Source organism: Triturus cristatus, chromosome 2_1, assembly GCF_964204655.1.
Source record: "Triturus cristatus chromosome 2_1, aTriCri1.1, whole genome shotgun sequence".
Taxonomy (NCBI): Eukaryota; Metazoa; Chordata; class Amphibia; order Caudata; family Salamandridae; genus Triturus; species Triturus cristatus.
This window is the reverse complement of record NC_140581.1, coordinates 318,900,349-318,923,836: the sequence shown is the minus strand read 5'-3', so window position 1 is coordinate 318,923,836 and position 23,488 is coordinate 318,900,349.

Below are 23,488 nucleotides of genomic sequence, written 5' to 3'. Positions count from 1 at the left end.
ATAGTGTTATGCGAGCCCTAGAAAGGAGCAAAGAGCTTCTCTATCTTTAGGAGGTGCAGATTCCCTAATGGCTTTAATGAGTGAAACCTTGTGCTTTATGCCCACAGGAGAAAATGTATGACCTAAATACTCAAGTCCTGAAGAGCAAATTTGCACTTCTCACTCCTGATAGTCATTCCTACTCATCGACTTTATTGAGAAAACTGACAAGAGTGCGATCATGGTCTATTCGACTGCCAGAGTACACCAAAATGTCATTCTGGTAAGATTGTACCCCAGGAATGTCTTACAGTAATGTGTCCATCAGTTTCTGGAACATGCTGGGAAAGAGTAGCTTGGTATACTTGTACATACCAAAAGGAGTACGAAAGTGGAGAGTTCCTATGACTCAATGGAAAGTGGAATTTGATGGTATGCTGACCTGAGATATTATGGAGTAAATTTCGCCTCATTCAGGCCAGATAGAAGATCATGGATCTTAGGAAGGGGATGGCAATACCAAGATGTTACAACCTGAACTCTTCTGACCTCTTGAACGCTAAAACTATGAGAGAAACCGATTCAGAGGAATCGCAAGGTTTGAGGGGAATCTGATGCTCAAAACCTATGACATTACCTACTTTGTTGCTGAATAAGGAAGGAAATTGACTAAGAATGCTATTAATATCAGTTTCTGAAAAAGCAAAGTTAACCACATTCACATTATGCTAATCATCAAAGTTAGCTAGGAGTTCACCAACAACCACAGGTTGATCCACACCTGGTTTAAGGTACAGACCCATTTAAGCCATATACTGCCACCAATAATATTTCTGCCTCTGAGAGCAACATATACTTTGCTGAACGTATGCCTGCCTAGACATTCTAGTCTGGAATGAAAATACCCAAGCATGTCAATCTCCGTCTCACTAAAAGCTTTTGGGTTGACATACTCCAGTTTTTATAAAAGGTCAGATCTGACAAAATGGTTATTGGAGATCCGAAAGCATCAATGACCTGAACAACACCAATAATCATCTCGCACCAAGGGCCTTTGGTTTTGCATGCATTGATTAAATTGCGTTTAATAGTCAAAACAACATTGCTCAGTTTTTCAGAACAACTATCTATGTCTTCAGTGACCTTAATGCTGTTGACCTTTGTGAATCTCTTGCTACCTCTGCATACAGCATATAAATAACCCATTTTCTTGCAGGACATGCATCTTTTGCCAACTGCGGGACAATTGGGAAAACTACCAATGTGGCTTTTTGAGCCACACCTGAAGCATGTTAAAGACTTCTTGAAAGGTTGCATGGAAGACTTGTTTACGATGTTCACTGCAAACAGGGAGTTGTCCTCGACCATGTGTATGCCATCAGATGTTTGCCTTTCCTGAAGAACTTTAGACGAGATCATGGCACGTTCAATTCCTTTAGCTATGTCAACAGTTTCTAGTTAAGTAGGATTCCTGCAGCTGAGCAACCTTTCTTGAATTTTCTTGAACAAACAAAAAAAAAATTGGTCTCAAATGCACATATAAGTGGTTGCGTCAAAATCGAAAGTTGCAGCTAAGATTCTCAATTCTACAATGTATTCCTCCACATCCTCATCAGCACTTTGTTTGCACTTAAAAAAATTGTGGAGCTCAGGTACAATGCTAGGTTCCTCAGAATATTGCTTTCCCATACACGCTAGAGCTACGTTGTAGAAATTTCAATCATCACCTGAATAACCTTGTGCTGCAATCTTAGGAAGATTGTCAATAACTTGTTGTGCATCTATTCCAATACAACCATACAAGATAGCCACTTTGCTTGCTGGTGGAAATTTCACTGCATCAATTGCAACAAGATGGTTCTCAAAACCTCTTTACCACTGACGACACTAATTGGAATTTTGCCAGGTATCTGTAAAAACGGAGGAGGCTGTTGAAACTGCTGTGAGGAAGTCATTTTAACTTAAGACTGTAAATAATAAACAAAATCTTTACGATGTTGAAATTCTGTAAAAAAGTCTCACTCTTGAGATTTATACATTCAATATAGCCTAAAAGTAGAAGCAACATTGTGCTGTGCCTTTAAAATTTGCGGGAATGTTTTTTTAAAAATAAGTTGAAAGCTCTCTCTTCTTTTTCTATGAGCACCCGCGTGAGCTGAAGAAGATTTATGCATCACAGGGACTCACAAGCGTGTGGTTGCTAGAAAAACATTGGCGCAGCAACGCGTTGGTGGTTGTCATGACAACATACATGCGACAACTCGAAAGGCAGGCACGAACAATCAAGCTCGAGCACGTTTTGCCTTCGCGTGCAGCAATGAAAAACAAACCGCAACATTACCTTAAATTAATGGAGTGGCCACAGGCGAGACAAAGCGGAAACAGGTTGGATGAAAAGCGGGAGAGAACCAGCAGGAAGTGAAGCGCACATCAGTGTGCGACAGACAGGCAGACCCAGCAGTGGAGGGAAGCATGTCCGAGTGAAGTGGACAGGAACAGTAGAAATGGATCCTCGGCGGTGGGTGCAAATGAGTTCCCACTTGTCGCTAAGGTGAAGTGAAGAGACGGAGAACTTGTTAAAGTTGAAGAGGTGGGTTTATTTCAGTTCAAGATGCATTCACGGCCAGGAGCATCCAGCACCTGTGAATCCTAAATCAATGAATAATATTGCTAGGATACACACAGCTGCTGTTCAGTCAAGAGCATGGAACAAAACTCAAATGAATACAATATACAACAACATCACGAGAATATCTGTGATGAAAAGAGAGTGTGGTCTCGCGGTACAATGAGACCACCACTCTTAAATACATACTACAACCACTCCAAGATGGCCACCATGCACCACTCCTAAATTCCCTGTTTTGTTTTTACAGTTTCAGCACCCAGCTTGTATGTAGAATGCCAGTGCTGCAGCATGATGGAGACATCTTCATCTGTTCCAGAGATGTCATCTGCCTCGTATAAGTCCTCTTCGTGCCCACATGGATTGGGTGAATCCCCCACCATTCTGCAGGTATGTGGCACCCTGATTTGATGCCATGGACATATTTTGTGCTGTTGTCTGTCACATCATGGTGACGTCATGAGCAGTGAATTAGTGTTTGCAATATACACACAGTTGTGGTTTATGAAGATTGAAACTATATGACAATATTCTTGTTTAGTAAGGTTCCGAAACACATTCGACTCTCAACAATAGAGAAAATTGAAAGCAAGAGGGTGAAGAATATGAAGATGAAAGAGAGAGAGGGAACATGAAAGGAGTGGGTGTGAGTGTGCGTATTACTGCCCCAAAAGAACAATACATTCAACTACCCCATTTAAAATGATGCATTTGGTAGCCCAGCATGTCTGACAGGAAATTATAGATAAGCAGGACAAACTTTGATTTAGGAAATGCCCCTTTGACCAGTAGTGTTCACTGCATCAAGTCCATGCTACCCTGTCCTTATCCTAGTCCTTCAGCAAATGAAGTGATCCTCTAAGGCCCTCAACAACTTCCTTGCAAGAAACCTAGTATCATCATGCTCCCACAGGAGACTTGTTTAAAACAGTTACGTCAACACCCGTAAAGTAGCCTTAGCCTTTCCCATTTGAACAGAGAACAGAAAGTCGATGCAGAAGGACGCTGTAGATTTTTTTAACTGCAGAAGACACATCAACCAGAGTAAACTTGTAAGTCTCCATGTTCAGAGGCCCCTCTCTACAGGGTCTGCAGAGAGTGGTGGGGCCAATGTAAGGTGGAGGGGAGTAGAGGGACCACCAATTTCACTGAATCTGCTACTTCAAGGAGAAGAAAGAACCACAAGTTTATGTGTCAGCTTTGGGAAACACTGATGACCCAGAAGCTCACCCAGTTTTTCAATCAGTGGCTGAGAAATTACCAGGAAGGGAGGAATAGAAAGCAGTGGGCTGTGCTATCATTGAAAATAAAGTTTGAGCATATTGCAAGCCTGGAGGTCCAGGCTCCAGGACCAGTAATCAGGGAGAAGAGAGCACTGACTGAATGAAAATAGGTGGAGCCAGACCTGGTCAAACTGACTGCAGAGTAAAAGCCACCAGAAATGAAACCTGGTAAACACCCTGTTGAAAACACCTGCGGTGTTATTCTTGGCCATCGGATTGTAAGAGGCCAATGGAGATAGCAAGTTGATCACCTCCACACTGAAAGATCAGCTGGACAGCAAGACCTGGAGCCCTGACGCTGTGCCCTCCTATCTCTGTACATAGCAGTGTGATACTATGTTGTCCATCTTTATCAGAAGATGACTTCGCGTAGTCTATGGTGCAAGGTTGTGTAGTACTCCCAGTACTCCAGGGATTTCCCTCCCCTGGAGAATGTCCATCTCAGGAATCTAATGCTCAGTTAGAAAAAACACGATGAACTAGCGTCTTCCTGTAGAATCTCCTCAGCAGGGTGAAGACAGATGCTTTTATGTTCCCTCAGACCTGAAGTAACTGTCAAGCTCGAGAAACATCATCAGACAAAAATAGCACACACTCTCCCCAGCCTGCAACCCCAGAGACACAATGGGGCATTATATAGGCCTGTGGGGCTGAGGGGAAATCATGAGGTGCTGGGTGGAAATGCACCAAAATAGGCATAACCGCCTAATGAGCACTGAGAGCTGCCTAGGGCCTGGGAGCATTGGCTGATTTTCCATTTCAGTATGTGAGAGCGGATCACCACACTATGCGTTAGTCTAATGCCTGATGCGTGGCACTTGGCAGGACTGCACACAAATTGTTATGGAGACTAAGGGCCCCATTTGAAGGTGAAAGACCACGGACTGATTGATGTAGAAAACTGCCCCAATGCACTGGAGACTCTGGGTTAGATTAGTATCACATTTCTGCCACGGTTGTAGCCTATTGCTCATGAAATTGAAAAATTATTTCTGTCTGCCGGACAGACACTCACACTAGGCTTGTGATATGAGAGTGAAATTGAAACCACCCTCATTCTAATTGCCATTTTCTCTCAGTGAACTACACTGCTACACTTTTATTGCAAGTCTTAGTAGTAGGAGAGAGCACACCCATTAGGCCATATGACCACATATATAGACAAGAATCGAGGTCAGAGTGTACCTTACAATGCTAGTCCCAGCAGGTCATGTCCAGCAAGGCATCAGGTCTGGGTCAGGGATGATTTACAAACCTTCTGCTAATCGGTACAGCCTCTTCTGCAGGGTGGCTTTTAATATGGTGGTGTACCGCTGCAGCTGTGCATGCTCAGTTGCAGTCTCCGACTCGGTCAGAGCCCATCAGTTGTGCCTGCTTGGTGTGCTGACGTGGGAGAAGCTCTGTGTAATTGAGCAAAGATTTAGGAGATTAGGTGGGAGGAGATGTGGTCAAGCCATTAAAATAGCTGACTTTAGGACCTGAGACCTAATCCCAGTTTGGGCACGGCAACGGCAATTGTGGTATTCTGGAAGAATAACTTTATCTCCAGCACCCACATTAAATTGTATAGAAGTGAAATCTAAGGAATTGCAAGCATGTACATTATTGTAAAGCAGCGGTGGGATTCAAATGAGTAATATACCCTTAAAGAACGCAGTCGCGGATGTCTCCCAGGACCATGCCATTGTACAGCGCTGTTTCACATATTGTAAATACCGCGACACATATTAAATACATTGGAAAATGTGCTGCTATGTTAAATAATGCCTCGGCCTGCCCTCGCCTCATAAGGGCAGACCGAGCGCTATGAACAACAAGCATTGGCATAGCCAATAGGTCTTGCCTTTGGGACCTTATAAGTGTTTAGCCATGCAGCACACAAGCTGCGAGTTTACAAACATGAGAAAGTAGATAGTGCAGCCAATTGCACATTGTAAATAAAACTTTGGAAAATGCTGAAAAAAATACTGCAAATATTCTAATAATGCGACTGCTGTTTGGATTGTTGAATGTTATGTTGGCGCTTTGGCAACAGTAATATGGAGGGAAACTGAGAGGGATAAGGTGGTCGGTTGAGAGGATGGAAAGCTAGGGAGAAAGATAATGCATGAGAATAGGGAAGAGAGAAGTGCTTAATTTGTAAGTGAATGAGTGCCGGTGCTGAAAGATTTGCTCAGAAACATTCAAACCAGCTGAAAGTACATGAATAGAGCGGCATAATTCCCAAACTGATACCTGTTTTGTTTAGTTTCCTCTGGAGTGTTGAGTCTGCAGAAGTGGGGGCGGGAAGGGGGGGGAATTGGTTCACGCGGAGTAAAGCTGCCATGAATGCAGTCAGCCAGGGGGGCAGCTCAAGCAGGCGCTGCAAAACACGAGGTGTGTGGAGTGAAAAGGAGGGTGGGAAGGTAGGCGAGGAGGGAAGAAGGAAGGCGCGAGGCAGGAATGGAAAGAAGTGGAGCATGGCTGATACGGAAAAGGCATGGAAACAGGGAGAAAGAGAAGAGCGTTGCTGCAGGCCTCGTTAGTTGTCAGCTAGAATTATTATCTGGAAGTTACTCACTACTCGGCAGCACGTGCTTTAACCGAATAAACTACAGTCTCATTGGGATTGGGGTCACACGATCCTCCTTGGAACAGCAGTTACACAATTGCCTGGTGCACCGACTCGGTTTGCGTGCCTTGTTGGGATCTATACAGCAGGCCCATGAACAGATGAGCTACCATCGATTTTAGAGCCTTACAAATGGCAATAACATTATTGCGGTTGGGGACCACATTTTTTTGGTGTATGTCATTTTTTGCCAATAATGCAAACAGCGCTTTTTGCTAAATATAATTTTCAAGGTACCTGATTTTTTTGTTTAAGAAGCCTTTACTGTAAGTGAAAACTGGCTCTGGCTCGGAGTGTCCCAAAACGGGGTTGTCCTCGAAAAGCTTAGTAAAAACGTAGCGTGGGGTAGGGCACGTTGCGCGGAGAGAGGCACACAGGCTGGCAAATGGTGTGCACTTTCGCGGGCTTTGATGTTCTCAGTGGCCGCGCGGCTCACTGAGAACATCAAAGCGGCCGCGAAAGTGATCACGCAGGCGGACAAATGGTGCGCGCGCCCGGCGCACATGCACTGTAGCTGGAGGCCTGAAAAGCCACGAGTTTGCACTTCCAAAAGCCGGCTTACTAAAACTCTCGACAGAGCAGCGCTAAAGCGCTGGCTCAGGCGAGACCTAAAAAGCTTGCATTGAATCCAGGTACAGCCCAAGTATAGACTGTCAACAGGGATATTCTGTGAGTAGGAGGGCGATTTAGTTGCCATCCTTTGGGGGAGGTTCCTCTTTCATTTTGCTGAAGTCTTAAAAGGGAAAGGGTCTTTCGGAGGTGTCATCGCCTGAGTGATAGGCGACAGAAAGACGATGGATGGCAACGGATGAGCTCTTGACCTGTGTTCAACGTGAGTTTAGGGAAGTCTCCTCCCACGTCTAAGAGTACTAAAGAGCCGGACCTTAGTATGTCATATAAAAATACAACACACTAATAACATAAACAAACATTACATTTCAGCTGCCTAACCAGAGGAGCACATCTTTAGTGGTTCTGAATATAGAACGCGTACAGCTGATGTAATCACATTTAAGAGTTTCAACACTTCTCATCAGGCTTACCAGACATTGTTCAGTCACAACTTAAAAGCTTCCTGAATTTCTTTTGCTAAATGACAGAATGAGATTTATCAGCCTCTTTCATGTTTGAAGAACCTCTATGTTCTTTTTACATTTCCTCCTGGCTAAGCTATTATAAAAGGCATTTTTTCTGTTAATGTTACTCAATGTGGCCTCTGAAGACACTAACAGGAGAGGCAAGTGGATTGAATCATTCTGGCTATGGATACAGGCACAAATGCGAGGATTAAGATGTACACCTAATATTTTAAAGATAATAAAGTACAAAAAAGTTTTTAAAAAATAGGACTGACTAAAATAAACCAAAAATCCTTGAAATGGATACTTCACTCTAAATCAAAAGTCATCCCGCGGTATATTCCTCGGGCGAATACTTTCAATCGCCTGGTGAACATATTTCATCAGGATGGATTTTTGAATAAGAGCAGCACTGCAAGGAAATTTAAGATCTGGAAAACTGGATATGAAAGCCAACTGAGAAGGAAGGACCCCGCTGACTTTTGCATCAACACATGTTCATATCTGTCAGACTCAACTACCTGACCTAAAGACGTTCCACACAAGAGAATATCTTAATGTCTAAAGAGACGAATATTCTGGCAAGCTATTCAGAACAGCAACACACAGCAGTAAACATAAAGTGAAACAGGTATATTTCGTGATAACTGACTTCATCAAAGTTTTGTGTGACTGCTAATTTAACTGCATTCTTGAAAACTCAAATGTATGTCTCCATTCCGAAATGTTAAATAGGGTGCGCATTGAAAATATTGAGGGACAGAATATCGACATCAAGAATATCGGTGACCAGAATATCGACCTTAAGGTAAGTAATATCTTTTTTGTTAATATCGTTTGCAATAATATAGATATCAACAATAGCGACATTTATATTAGTGTTATGTATTTTAGTGTGTATTTCATATGTATGTGTTTAACATTTTTTGTTATGTTTTTTATTTATTTTTAAATATATGCATTAAATGTTTAGAAGTTAATACATTTTTTTAAAGTTAATTTTGCGTTTCAGTATTGTAGCGGGTTGTGGGTTTATAGGGGAATAGGGTGGGAAATAATGTAATTATAGTAAATTAAATAATATTTTTGGGGAAATTATTAATTATTTTAAATTAAATTTTGCGTTTTAGTTCTGTAGCGTGTTTGTGGGTATATAGGGGAATAGGGTGGAAAGTAATTTAATTATAATTAAGTAATTAATATGTTTTATTTATTGATATTGACAATTAATGTATTTTTAATTAATTACTAATTGGTAAAAAAAAGCACAAAAACAAATTACAAAGCCAATAAATTAAAAAAAAAAGGAACAAAGACACACCCACAACTCCACCTATGTAAAGGCAAGAAATCCCTACCATGATCCTTTGCAAACTACAGGCATAGGACAGCAGACACCACCACCACACTGCAGAGACACATCACAACTCACACAACACACAACAACTACACCATTTGCACCACTCAAACACTAAATCACATATTCCCTGACAAACTCACACCCACCACACTCACATATACCCCCCATGAATCCCCACAACCACCCAGCACCATGCCCCCCAAGAAGAAGCCAAAGTTCACAGATAGTGAGTTGGAAGTCATGATGGACGAAATACTCAGGGTAGAGCCACAGTTGTTAGGCACATTGGTCCAACAGACCCCCATGTCACAGAAAACAAATATGTGGGAGAGGATTGTCGACAAGATCAACGCACAAGCACCTAGTTTGCACACAAAGGACGATATACAGAACAGGTATTATGATGTGTGCAGGAGGTTCAAGAAGCTCATCGACAGGGAACACACCCTGAGCAGACAGACTGGCGGTGGCCCTCCTGCCAAACCAACGCACTTCTGGTCCTGGGAGGAGAAGGTGCGGGCCATCCTACCACCGGAGAGCATACATGGATTAACAGGAATACCAGAGCCCGGTAAGTACAAAACCAATTTACTCAAAATTGTCTGGCAACACACATATAGCACTGTCAAGGGGACAGTGAAACCAATTACCGCTAGCAAAGCCATAGCAACGGAAAGGCAAGTATCCTGTGACGTGAATATCAGTTACACAAACGCAATACCTGCCATCTCACAGTAATATGGAACTACGTCCTAACATGTACAAATCTAAAGACTAATACTGCAAGGCCTGACCATAAATAACCAACAAACACTGTCATCCATTTTGCCACTACTGTCACACCACCTCACAGGAATGCTGAGTCAAAATGAAGGAAGGTTTGGGCTGCTGGGAATGTTCATGTAGCAGAAAGCATGATGGGAGTTGCATTCACAGCCAACAGTCCCCCAACCACATGATCCTGCAAGCTCATACTGAACCATGCTCACCTCACAGGGAGTGTAAAAGTACTGCCAAGATGGCTGACACTAGGCCCTGCTGTGAGGAGCACAAGGCCCTGCTGGGCCTTGGGCTCTAACTGACAACAGGACACCAATGCCAGACAGCCTGAAAGGTGACTACTACTCCCTACAATGGAAGCATTCTGCATGGTGGGATGTCTGGACAGGGGGAGGGGGACTGCCAGCTCTGACTACATCTACCAGCAGCCCCTGTCACACACACACCCTACCACCTACACCAAAATACACACCTGGGATCATGCTCCACAAGAGAGTCAGTGAAAAGTCTCAACCAAGAACCCTGACAATGTGCTCTGCTGTGGGGAGCACAAGGCACTGCTTTAAAATTGTGCACAAACAAACAACTGGATACCGCTGTCAGTCATCTTGCCATTGCTGTCTCAATCACTCACATGGAAGCAGAGTCACAGGAAGGAAGCAAAGGTATTGTGGGAAGGTGGGTGGAGCCAAAAGCATGATGGGAGTTGCAGTCACAGCCACCAGTCCTCCACCCACATGTTCCTACAAGCCCACACTGAACCATGCTCACCTCACAGGGAGTGCAAACGTACAGCCAAGATGCCTGACACTAGGCCCTGCTGTGGAGAGCACAAGACTCTGCTGGGACTTGGGCTCAAACTGACAACAGGACACCAATGCCTGACAGCCTGAACGTAAATTGTGAATCCCTGCAATGGAAGCATGACACATGGGGGATTATCTGGCATCTGTGGGTGAAGGAGGTCTTGCAATGACTCCAAATGCCATCAATGCAGCCTCAAAGCACACCTTCTCAGCCACAACAAAGTGCAGCCTTGGGACTAATCACTCCAAAAGTAAATGCCTTGGCAAGATGGCTGACGGATGGTCATGATGTATGAATTGGCTGCAAGTCACACCGATGCACTGGCCCACTCAAACACATCTACACTCACAGCCATTGGAACTGTAGGTATCCTCCCATTCTCTGGCGATGCAGTGTCCCTGTGGTGTCCCCTGACCTGGCTGTGAAGGTGTGTCTTGTAGATTTCATTTGGGGAGATGTAGACATAGTACATAGCAACAAGCACACACAATGTCACCTATACATCATTGACATTGGACACCTGACAGTGACTAGAATGGCCCACACATATAGCTGACACTGTAGCATGGTGTCATTCACAAAATGTGTAGTTGTGAGCTGCATTTCAATCCCACATCGGTCTGCGTTGTACACATCATTCACACAACACATCATTCACTGTCATGGACACCACAAACACAATGACTAACCTGGATGGCATCTGAGGAGGCATGCAACTCACAGCAGCTGAACTGTAACACACACACCTCTGCCCATCACTGTCATGAGCATGGAAAAGCAAGAGAGCTTCTGTGCTCACTATGGAGGAATTTGACAAGATAGAAGGCGTTAGCATCTACAAAACTCAGCACCAACTTCATTAGCTACACCAACACCATGACTTGTATGAAAAGAGATGTGAACTAGGAACCCAGACAACAAATTAGTATCTCACATTGGATCTCAGGCATACCGTATTGCAATCATGTTGCACAGACACACCAATGTGACGCACAGAGAAAAAAAAAGAATCACACAACACATGCCCCAAGCTTGTTACATACCCCAAGTGCAATTGTATGTATGTCATTGTTAAAGCACAAATGTGGACAGGGATAAAACAGCGATGTCAGGCATGTGATGGAACCTGAGTGGCAATGGCCATCTACAGACAATTGTTCAATAAATGAGCTGGTCATGCACACAGCTTGACGTGCACATCGAAATGCTCCAGGTCGCCATTACAAAGTGCTTCAACAATACCAACCTCTGTCTGTCACAACTTAGGACAATGCAATGTACAGACTCTTATAATGATGTTCAGTGGCAAATGTCATGTGTGCGAAACGTTGATGTTGATCGAAAACATAACATACATTGTGTGTCTCCTCCAACCCAGTCCCAGACTCTGGCGGATCCTGAGCTCCCCAGCGTGGATCACTCTCCGTCCTCTTCGGACTACGACCTTGACCGACCTGGCACCTCCGGTGTGAGTCATTGTGCAGTCCCAGCAGCAGTAACATCAGCACCCCTGGCAACCACTCCTGCCACATCTGTGACACCAGACAGAGTAACCATGTCGACACGGACAGGCCCAGGCCACAGAACAACAACGGAACAGGTACACAGGGCACCCTGGAAGCAAGGGACAACACCACTGGCGCAAACACTCAAGGGGGCCCAGTGTCGCCTGTGCCGGCCACGGCAGGTCCTGCCCATGTGGGTCGGGCGGAGGGAGGGAGGGTGGGCAGGGCGAGGACATGGCCTGCAGAGAGGGCTGGACTGCATGATGAGCCACACCTGAAACGCATCATAGATGGTTATCAGGAAAGCACCGGAGGGTTTGGACAGGTCGTGGGAAACCTCAAGGAACTCAAAGAACAGCAGGCTGTGCATCAGGCCCGCTTGGACTCCCAAATGTCCCGCATGGAGTCTAAGTAGGACAAATTGGATGAACTAACAGCGGTGCATAGGGACATACTGCCATGCCTCTGCCAGATCAGCACCAACATGACCACACCTCCCTGTGCGCCCACAGTATCTGTTGCCACAACATCCTCAACAGCCGCAGGGAGGGAGGAGCGTCCTCTGCACCGCAGCAGCCTGCACATGAGGGTCCCCCGAGAAAGAGAGGTGTCGTCTGAAGAAGTGCAATTGAGACACTGATGGCCATGCATATCCCCCAGGCACCCACCACCTGGTCCTGATATCGTCCTTTGTGTGCAAACCAGTTAACCTTGTTGACTTACATCCAAATCACCCAATTGACATGGAGGGTCAAAGTTGTGACAATGCACCAAGTGACTGTGGATTCTACTCTGGACATTTCAACTCCCAAGACTACCAAATCACCTGTGAACTTTGGATTACCATCACATTGTACAGCACTTCAAATTCCGTTCACCATCATTACACATGTTTGGAAATAAAATCACAATCACACAATACTTGCCTCTGTCGTGATTCATACTTGGTTTGTGCCATGGCGATGATGAGCTGGTAAGGAACACTGTGCATGCAAACTACTACAGCAATGTGAACACCGTTATGTGAGTCATGTGAATGTGACACATATGAGGGAGCCACACCACTAGGACAACACAACACATACTCACCATGGCCCTCTAACTCATCGTCAACACTGATGTCAACAGGAAATACAGTGGAATGCACACACACAACACCCATCCTGGGTCAGTGGCAAGCAGCCCACAGGTACAGGATGCAAATTACTGTCGAATGTGTGGACACACACGGAGCACATCACAAAGTGAAGCACAGGTTTATTAAATATTCACAATGTGAGAATTCCACAACTGATGCACGTTAACCTCACGTGACAGTGAGCAAACAATTAAACATGGGGTGAACGATGAAAGTCCAGGGGTGTGTGGTCCATCATTGGTTGGGACAACGAGTACTTGCACTCTGAAACAAGGATCTGGGTCTTGGGGTTTAGACCAAACCATACAGCATCCAAAGTACCCTGTGAAGGACAGACAGAAAACACAATCAAAAACATTGATTTACAGCAGACAACAACAATATACATGCCCAAAACAAAACACTAACTACCCAGACACAACATAGCAATTAGGTAAACACTGTTTGGGAGTACGGACTACCAGAAAGGACACATCACAGCAGGCATCCTGACAAGTTGCATACAGCCACACTCAATCAGCATCAGTGCACCACCAACATAGGTCAGGCTAACACAATACTTTGACAACACATACCTGTATACTGACATTCATGGGGAAATGGATGTACTGGTTGAGGAAATGCAACATCGCCTCCAACACATCCCGAAGCACACAGCTAAACATAGCCTGTGACATCCCACCAGCAGTAGCAACAGTGTGCTGGAAAGTACCAGTGGCAAAAAAGTGTAGGGCTGCCATCACCTTCACCTTGGGGGTCAGCGCTGTAGGGTATGTCCGGCCAGGTTGCAGATGTGGGGCCAACTGCTCCGCCAATTCATCGATCAGTGGCCTGTTGAAGCGGTACCGTCCCATGCAGTCACGTTCAACCATGGTTTCAAGGTCAGAGAACGGTCTGTGGACAGCTGGTCTCCTGCAGTACATAGATGAGCAAAGACAGTTTGTCATTCCCCCTATCTATGTGCCAGTGTACATGACAAATAGCCCATGAAACTACATTACAGTACACAAGAACATGATGTGTGTTCTATTGGGTATGGGCACACATGTCAGAAACATGCCCATCATCTGACATCTCAGCTCTACAGGTCCACACAACAAGGTCCATGTTGTGCTGTGAGCAATCAATTGGCTCTGTCACAGTACATCAGTACGAGTGTCACATACCAGACACACACCACAGTGACTAGTGAGGACAGATGTCTACCCCACATCACAGGTTTTTGACAGACACACACAGGGACTTTGTGTCGCAACATGGACACCATCATATGATGTAGCGTCCCGTATGCACAACACAACGCACACATGAAGCATGCATGAAGTGCCCCCTGATTCCTTGCGAGCTGACACGTGGATGTCTGTGACACACAGATGCAACATCAACTCACATTGACAATATACATGGATGATGAGACCATCTGACATTGAGCACATTAAATCTGAGTAATCTCTGCATGGAAATGCACACATACTGTGGATGAACATCACACATGTGGCACTGTGACACCATGTGAGACACATACCATTCCACTGAAGAGTCAGGGTGTATGTCACATGACATACACAATGTACACCGGAAACTGTGTACATGTCTCATGCACTGAAATGTACTGTTGCAAACCACAGTGGTTATGTGTCCAGGCCACAATTGTATCTGTCCCCATGACACCTTGTCCTGCCTGGGAGTGGGTGCCACTAAGTGAACCATACAAAATAAAATGTTTGCCCACATACACACACAAGTAATGCAGCCTGAAATGCACTTTGAGATACTGTGTCACAGACTGTATTGTTGTTGGTGTGCCAATGGGTCAATGGCAAGCTATGGTGTGTAGCACACCTTAAACATTGACTTCTATGGTGACTGACACGGGTGACCAATTCGAAAGATGCGTCGGACACCTAGGGAAGGAGCCGCATGCCACATTGCACGCACGCCTTGCACATTGACTTCAATGGGGACTGACGTGGGTGGAAGGAGCCGCACGCACGCCTTGCACGGACACCCTGCACATTGACTTCAATAGGGACTGACGCAGGTGGAAGGAGCCGCACGCACGCCTAGAACGCACGCCTTGCACATTGACTTCAATGGGGACTGACGCGGGTGGAAGGAGCCGCACGCACGCCTTCAACGCACGCCTTGCACATTGACTTCAATGGGGACTGACACGGGTGGAAGGAGCCGCACGCACGCCTTGCACGCACGCCTTGCACATTGACTTCAATGGGGACTGACGCGGATTTGAGCCTGGTACGAATCGATTTCTTGAAAATCCATTGGCTGCCTGCAACAATGTGTCAGACTCGTCAGTGCAATGCTTTTGAATATTTCAAACGATGCGTGTACGAGGCGTGCAATGCGATGGATTGGCCAGATTCATAGGATGCAAACGTGTCAGACCTATCGCTTTTGACGCATAGGAATGAATCTGCCTCTGCAGCACAGATATAAGGCTGTCTGTTCCCCCTGGAAGCTCACTTGCCTGCACTACATGCTCAAGATTGACATCTCTGCTACCACTGCATCCTCTGGCTCCAAGAATGGCAGGTACTGTGGAGAGGGCCCTAGCCTTCACAGAGGAGGAGAACAAGGCCCTGCTGGGCAGCCTCCTTCCACAGTACAGCAAGCTGTATGGGAAACCAGGGGAGCAGGTGAGTGTGCACTCAACATCCCTTTTTCATTATGTATGTTGTCTGACTGGCACCAATGACATTGTGTTCACCAGTGTCTGGCATGCTCACTGAGTAGTTGTTACACCCAAGGTGTTTAAGTACCTGTGGTGGGCAGGTACTGTGCATGAAAAGTGCTTTTTCACATGGTTGTAATACTCAGGCAATGTATCCATGTTGAGAATGCAGGACAACTGTCACTCACCATATTTGCACTACCTGTGTCCATCATATGCCCTTGCGAGAAAGACATGTATATTCAACTGTGTGATGCACAAACATGTGGCATGTGTGGTGTTAGACCTGGCACCATTGGCGTGGGTCTCCCTTCCATTTTTTGCTGTTGCCTCATGTGTTTTTGCTGATTATAGATGCTTTGGGCACTGTGCCACTGCTGTTCAGTGCCACAGTGCAAGTGCTCCCTATGGTAAATTGATGTATGGATTAGTGACTCCATGATTGGCTTAATTGGTTTACTTGTCAGACCCTAGTACAGTGCACTGTGTGTGCCCAGGGCTTGTAACCAATGCTGCTGGTGGGCTTGCAGCACTGATTGTGCCACCCACCGAAGCAGCTTATAAAGTGTGTCTCAGGTCTGCCACTGCAGAGCCTGTGTGCAGTCTGGTACTGCCATGCTGACTGGGCAAGTGCACCCACTTGCCAGTCCCTAAACCTTCCCTTTTGTACATATTAGTCACCCTTATGGTAGGCCCAAGGGCAGGGTGCATTGTAGGTAAAAGGTAGGACATGCCCTGATGTGTGTGGCATGTCCTAATAGTGAATTACAGCCATTTTCGTTTTTCACTATTGCAAGGCTACCTGTTCTCCATAGGCCAGAATGGGCAGTTTGATTATTACATTTTAGAATCCTAACTGACTCAGGGAACATGGTAGAAATTTGAGTTTAGTATGCCTGAACTCAGAATGATAAAATACACCTTTTAGTTAAGTTGGTTTTAACATTCTGTGTTTGAAAATACCACTTTTAGAAAGTAGGTATTTTCTTGTCTAACAATCCAAAGCTGCCTCTGCTAGGCTGTGTATTCCTTGCCTGGAGTTTGGGTGAAAAGGGCTGGGGGATTCCAGGAGACAGGGTGAGTCAGCACAAGGCTGAATAGAGAGATCTGCATCTAGATGGGTGGGAGGTGTTTCACCTGGGACCTGAATAGGGCTGGGCCTTCCCTCCACAATGCTGGCTATACCTCCTGTGGTGTGTCTGATGTCCCTGCCCTGCACTGTGAAAGGAAAGTAGGAGACATTTCAACAAAGAGCTCCAGGACTGACTAGAACTGGTCTGGACTAGGCGAAAGCCTCTCTGCCTTCAGAGAACAAAGAGAAAAGTAGTATAAATATTGGGACCCAGACCCAAGAACTTTAGATCACTTCTGGGAATCAAGACAAACCTTTGCTGAGGAGAAGAACAAGGAAGCTGAAGGAGGAGACCACCCCTGTGCTGTGTGTTTGGGGGTTGGCCTGCAGTGGTTGCTTCATTGCCAAAGAGAGGAGAAAAGGACTGAGTGTGCTTTCTATCAACTTGAAGAAGAATCTCCAAGGACTTGAACTAGAGCTTGCCTCCTGCCTGAAGTCTCAGGGTACAAGACTTCACCAATCAGCTTCGCCCTGAATTTCCTTCCTGGAAATTGAAGTGCCTGCTGTTGTGCTGGGCCTTCTGGGAGACTGCGTATCGCTGGGAGCTGGAAGCGCGACGCAACAATGAGATGCATGTCGCTGCCGCAGCCGCTGTCATCGCATCGCCGAGGAAGCGAACCGCCGCTGCTGCTGTCATCATCACATCGCCGAAGCGCGGCGCATCGCCAGAGAAGCGGGACGCTGCCACAGAGGTCATCGTTGCATCACCGGATAAGCGCGTCGCAGGGCCTGTCGCGGCTCCAAAGATCATCGAGTCGCTGCACGGCCGTTGGGCATGCACTCATCACACCAACGTTGTCACATCGCAACCAAGATGCCATTTTGTTGCATCGCACCGGAGGAGAGTTGGTGGTGACATAATAAACATTTGTGTCTTACCTGTGATAGTGTCATCTTCATAACACTGGCGACGAACGCTGCGTGGGGGCAGTGCACCACCATCCCCTGCTGTTCAGCATTTCTCGGTCCATCCTGTTGGGGTAATGGTTCCAGTCTGAAGGAGTTTCATTACAGTTCCGGAAGATTCCTGTGTGTGGAGGTCCGGTACCTGCGATTCACGAGTCAAGTGAGTTTGCCACTCCGGTTTCCGCGCTTTTGGGAACATTTTTTTCATTCTGCTTCTTGTCTGGCGCTGCTGTGTGGAGTTTCCTCACTCACACGCATAGCAAAATCTGTTTCCTGATTAGCGTAAATCTGCCTGCGCATTTCCACACTTGCACTTTTGAGCCTGGATTTCTCGGAGTTGCCGGTTCTTTGTGAGGTGTGGCCGTCACATGACTGAGAGTTCCGCCGTGAGGGAACACCATCAGTGGAGTGGTTATATTTACTTTTGAAGCGTGTTCCTTTCCAAGGCGGCAGTGTCTTCTGAGGAGATCCTTCAGTGAGAGAGCGCCCGTGTGGCTCCTTATTCCTCTCAGCAGATTCTTCAATGGTGTCAGCTGTTCCTCAAGTAAAAGAATTTCGTTTCCTGTTTGTCAGTTTCTGCATATTTCTTCTACGCTGATAGGCACAGCTTGCTCGTTTTTTTCAATTCTGTCAGCTGCTCCTCAAGTAAAAGTATTTCGTTTTCTGTTTATCAGTTTCTGCATATTTCTTATACGCTGATAGGCACAGCTTGCTCGGTTTCTTCAGTGGAATTCTGTTCTTTTGTGACTGTATTGACCTTGTTTTTCAGGCACAGCTTCATTCTATATGCCTATCAAGTTTCTTCTACGCTGATAGGCACAGCTTGTTCGGTTTCCACAGTGGTATTTTATTTATTTATTTATTTATTTTTTCTCTTCTTTATTGACCTTGTTTCCCACACGCTGATAGGCACAGCTTCATTCTTTTTGCCTATCAGATCTGTGGAATTTTTACATAACTGTGCGGGGTTTACCCATTACACGTTATAGTTTACAATATTGGTCAGAAAAAGTACCTTTTCACGCTTGTGGCATTGTTGGGTCGTATTTCTGTTCTCAGTAATTATTGTCATTTTATGTACTGTTATATGAGATACATAGTTCTATAGCACTGTTTTATTTTTTTCCAACAAGTTCATCTCCATTTTAATTTCGTGGGCTGTTGCCTATTTGGGGTCTCTAGTATGGCTGCGTTAAATATGACATTACCTCCTTCTTTTCTAAATGAAGAAGGGGATCCTGCCATATGTTGGAAAGATTGGAGAGTCATATTTGAATCATATTTGATTGCGATAGGAGGAGAAAAATTTTCTAATTTCAGGAAACAGCATATTTTACTACATAATCTAGGAGTAGAGGGTAGGAAAATTTATAATAATTTGGAAGGACCTGATACAGAAGATGAAGGAGGTAGTGAAGGTGATTTCAATGTGTATTTAGCTACTATGAACAAGCTAGAGAAACAGTTTGGTAAAGCGATAAATGTGGTTTTGGAGAGACATAAATTTTTCTCAAGATCTCAAGGTAAAAGTGAGAAAGTCAAATCGTACATTGCAGCTCTAAAGGGGTTGTCCAACACTTGTGAGTTCGAAGGGTTAACTGATTCTCTCATCAGAGACCAGTTAGTCAGATGCACGAACAACCATACAATCCAAGAGAAACTATTGACAGGTAATCCTGATCTTAAACAAGCTGTAGAAATAGCTTTGAGTGTGGAACACACAGCGGAGTGCATAAAAGAGATTAATGTGGCGGATGATTCCAAAGGTCAAGAAGTGAATGCTATGGTCAAGCAAGAGGGATCTATAGAAAAAGAGGTTAAGTTTAAAAATGTGATAACTTCAAGTGTTAAAATTAAATGTTACAGATGTGGCAATCCAGCACATTTGGCTAATAGACCTTCTTGCCCCGCTAGGAGTGCTACATGCCATAATTGTGGCAAGAGAGGACATATAGCCAGGGTATGTAATGATAATTCAAAGAGAGTCTCTTTGATTGATCCAGAATGTGTATCTGCTGACAATAAGTTGATTTTTCAAGTAGAAGATAAGGACAGTGCAGTAAATTTCCTGCAATGCACCATCATGGTAGACAACAAGTTGGTAAAAGTTTTTGCAGACTCATGCTCTCCATATACCTTGTTAGACGGCAAAGTTTTTGAAGGGTTATTTCCCAATAAATTAGGTACTCTTGAAGAAGCTGACATAAAACCCACAGGGTATAGGTGAGACCCTATGTCGCTGCTGGGGATGACTACCATGAGAATTGAGTACAAAGGCAGAAGCACAGTTGGGAAAATTTATGTATCAGAGAAAGGGTCTAATTTGATTGGTTGGAGACATCAAAAAGACTTAGGTATGAAACTGGATCCCAACAGCGCTGACCAAGTTCTTTTAGTGGATAGATCGGTGTGTGGACAAGATATCTGTGAAGAATTCCCGGATGTTTTCACAAATAAATTAGGCTTACTTAAAAACTATCAGCATTGTATAAAACTTAAGGACAAGGCTAAAGCCATTGCACATAAAGTGAGGCCTATTCCTCATTTAATGCATGAACCGTTACGAAGAGAACTAGACAGACTGCTTGAGTTAGGGGTCATAGAAGTGTTCCCAATGGTTGTCCCCCATTGTAATCACGTCCAAGGCTGCCAGCAAGGATATTAGGCTTTGCATTGATCTTAGGGATCTAAACAAAGAAATTTGGGTAGATAGGCACCCGCTACCCAGAATACACGAAATTCTTACTCTAATCAAGGATGCCAGTCATTTTAGTGTCCTTGATCTATCATCAGCATACCATCAAGTAGAGTTACATCCGGAGTGCAGACATCTTACCTCGTTTGTTACACCTTTAGGGGCATTTCAGTATCTCCGTATGCCTTTTGGGCTTGCCTCAGCGGCAGCTGCATTTCAAAGAATCATGCAACACGTACTCAAGGATCTACCAGGTACGATGTGCTTTCAGGATGATATTTTGATTTTTGGGAAAAGTGATTTTGAAAACAATGATAGGTTGAGGAGTACTCTTAAAAAATTGAGCCAATCAGGTCTTACCTTAAAAAGAGAAAAGTGCCAAGTAGGTGTAAAGTCGGTAGAGTATTTAGGACATACCATTTCCAGTGAAGGCATCAAACCTAAAATGAACCTGGTGGAAGCAATACTGGAAGCAGCTGCTCCCACCAATATAGATGAATTAAAATCTTTTCTCGGATTATCCGAATATTACTCCAAATTTATTCAAAATTACGCCAGCAGAGTAGAACCGTTAAGGAATCTTCTGAAAAACAAAACTCCATTTGAGTGGAATGGAAACTGCAAGGAAGCTTTTGCGGATATAAAAAATTGCATTTCCCAAGCTCCTTTCCTGGGTAGGTTCGATCCCACAAAAACTACTTACCTTTCCACAGATGCCAGCAATAAAGGGTTAGGAGCCAGCCTTACACAAAAAGTAGGTAACACAGAGCAAGTGATAGCCTTTGCATCTAGAACACTAAAAGGTGCCGAACAGAATTACTCGGTAATCGAGAAAGAAGCCTTGGCTTGTTTTTGGGCTGCAAACCACTTTAAATTTTTTCTGTGGGGAATACCGTTTACTATCAAGACGGATCACAAACCCCTCATATATGTATTCACGACCAAAGGGTCTTCCAGGTTAACCCCAAGGATAGCTAAATGGATGATAGGGTTGGAAGGGTTCAACTTCAAAGTAGAATATGTACCAGGGAGAACAAATGTGATTGCTGACTTTCTATCTCGTTCTCCCTTAAAGGTTGTGTATGATGTGAAGGAGGAAGAAAGTGATGTAGTAGTGTTGGAAGTGACAGGTTTGACAAAGGAAGAGTGGGAAGAACAACAAGAAATTGACAACACATATAAAACAGTAAAAGAACTCATCCGCAGTGGGTGGCCGGAGCAAAAGAGCATGTTAACTGACCTGGTTGGAAAATTCTGGGAAGTTAGGCATGAAATGAGTGTGATCAATGGAACTATATATCGGGGGGAGAAAATTGTACCCCCAGAAGGTATGAGAAACAAAATCATTACTTTAGCCCATGTGGGTCATCTTGGGCGGAGCTTAACAAAAAACAAAGTAAGAGAAGGTTACTGGTGGCCAAGCATGGACAAAAGGGTAGAGGAAGTAGTAAAAAACTGTGTAGAATGTGCCAAAAGTGACAAGACTCTATCTGTAAGGAAACCTCCCTTATCGCCGGTTGATATTCCGGACCGTCCATGGTCCAAACTGGCATTAGACATAATTGGACCGTTAAACCTAAGACAAACCACAGACCGTTTTATCCTGGTCCTCATAGACTATCACTCAAGGTGGGTGGTAACCAAATGGGTGAACAGGATTGATACGAGGAACTTAATCCAGTTCTTAAGGGAAACTTTCTATGAAGAGGGTATACCGGATGCCATAGTGACTGACAATGGTGTCCAGTTTACTTCTGAATTGATGAAGGAATTTTTGTCGGATCTACGTATCAACCATTTGAAAACAGCGCTGTATTGTCCGAGAGCCAATGGGCTAGTAGAACGTATGAACAGAGTCATTAAAGAATGTATACAAAGAGCAGAGGCCACCGGTATTGCTGCCAAACAAGCACTGCAAGAAATGATATGGTCATACAGAACGGCACCTAACACAGTCACACATGTTTCACCATTTGTATCCTTGAAAGGAAGGAAACCTAAAACTAATCTCACAGCAGGGTGGTTATGTAATACCTACAACTGCAACATAGACAGGTTGAACATTGCAAGGAATATTGGAATTCATCAAGAGAAGTACAAATGGAGGTATGACCAGGAAAAGAGTGTCAAGATCCCATTAATTGAATCAGGTGACTGGGTCCGTAGAGACTTACCACCGGCTAGAAGAAGGAATTTTTCCAGATTTTCGGAACCTATAAAGATCGCAAGTGTTGGAAGAAATGTTGTTCATTTGGAAAATGGACAAACATGGGGTATGGACAGAGTGGTAAAATGTAAGCCTCCACAAAGGGATGGCGGAGTTGCTGTATCCTTGTCTAGTAACCCTGGTAGTGGTCGTAAGTCCACAAGAAACATCACAAGTCCGGTCTGGCACAAAGACTTTGTTATTACTTAATATGGTTGTTATCTATTATCCATCATAAAGTTTAATTGCTTTGCTTAAGGTTCTTTTGCCCAGGGAGATGTGTTGTAACCTGTGGTTTGTCCCGCCCACCCCCTTCTTTTCCTCCCTCTTGGTTTTACCCTCCCCTGTTCCCAACGTTCTATTGCAGCCTCTTGTGGGTTGGGTGACAGAAGAGTTCTGGACTGAGTTGGTGGTGACATAATAAACATTTGTGTCTTACCTGTGATAGTGTCATCTTCATAACAGATACACAGCATTCTTTGCCTCTCATATCTATGTTCGTTTGTGACACAACCACCACATTGCCACTGCATTGGTTGTGGTTTTGGGTCCAGTAGTCAGAAATGCTGGTCTGGCGATGCTGCTATTGTTATGTCCACACTCACCTTTTGGTCACTGTAGTGATGGGGGTTTTAGACCCCTTTACCACAATGATCCGACGATGCTGGTTTTTGGACCCCACACTCACC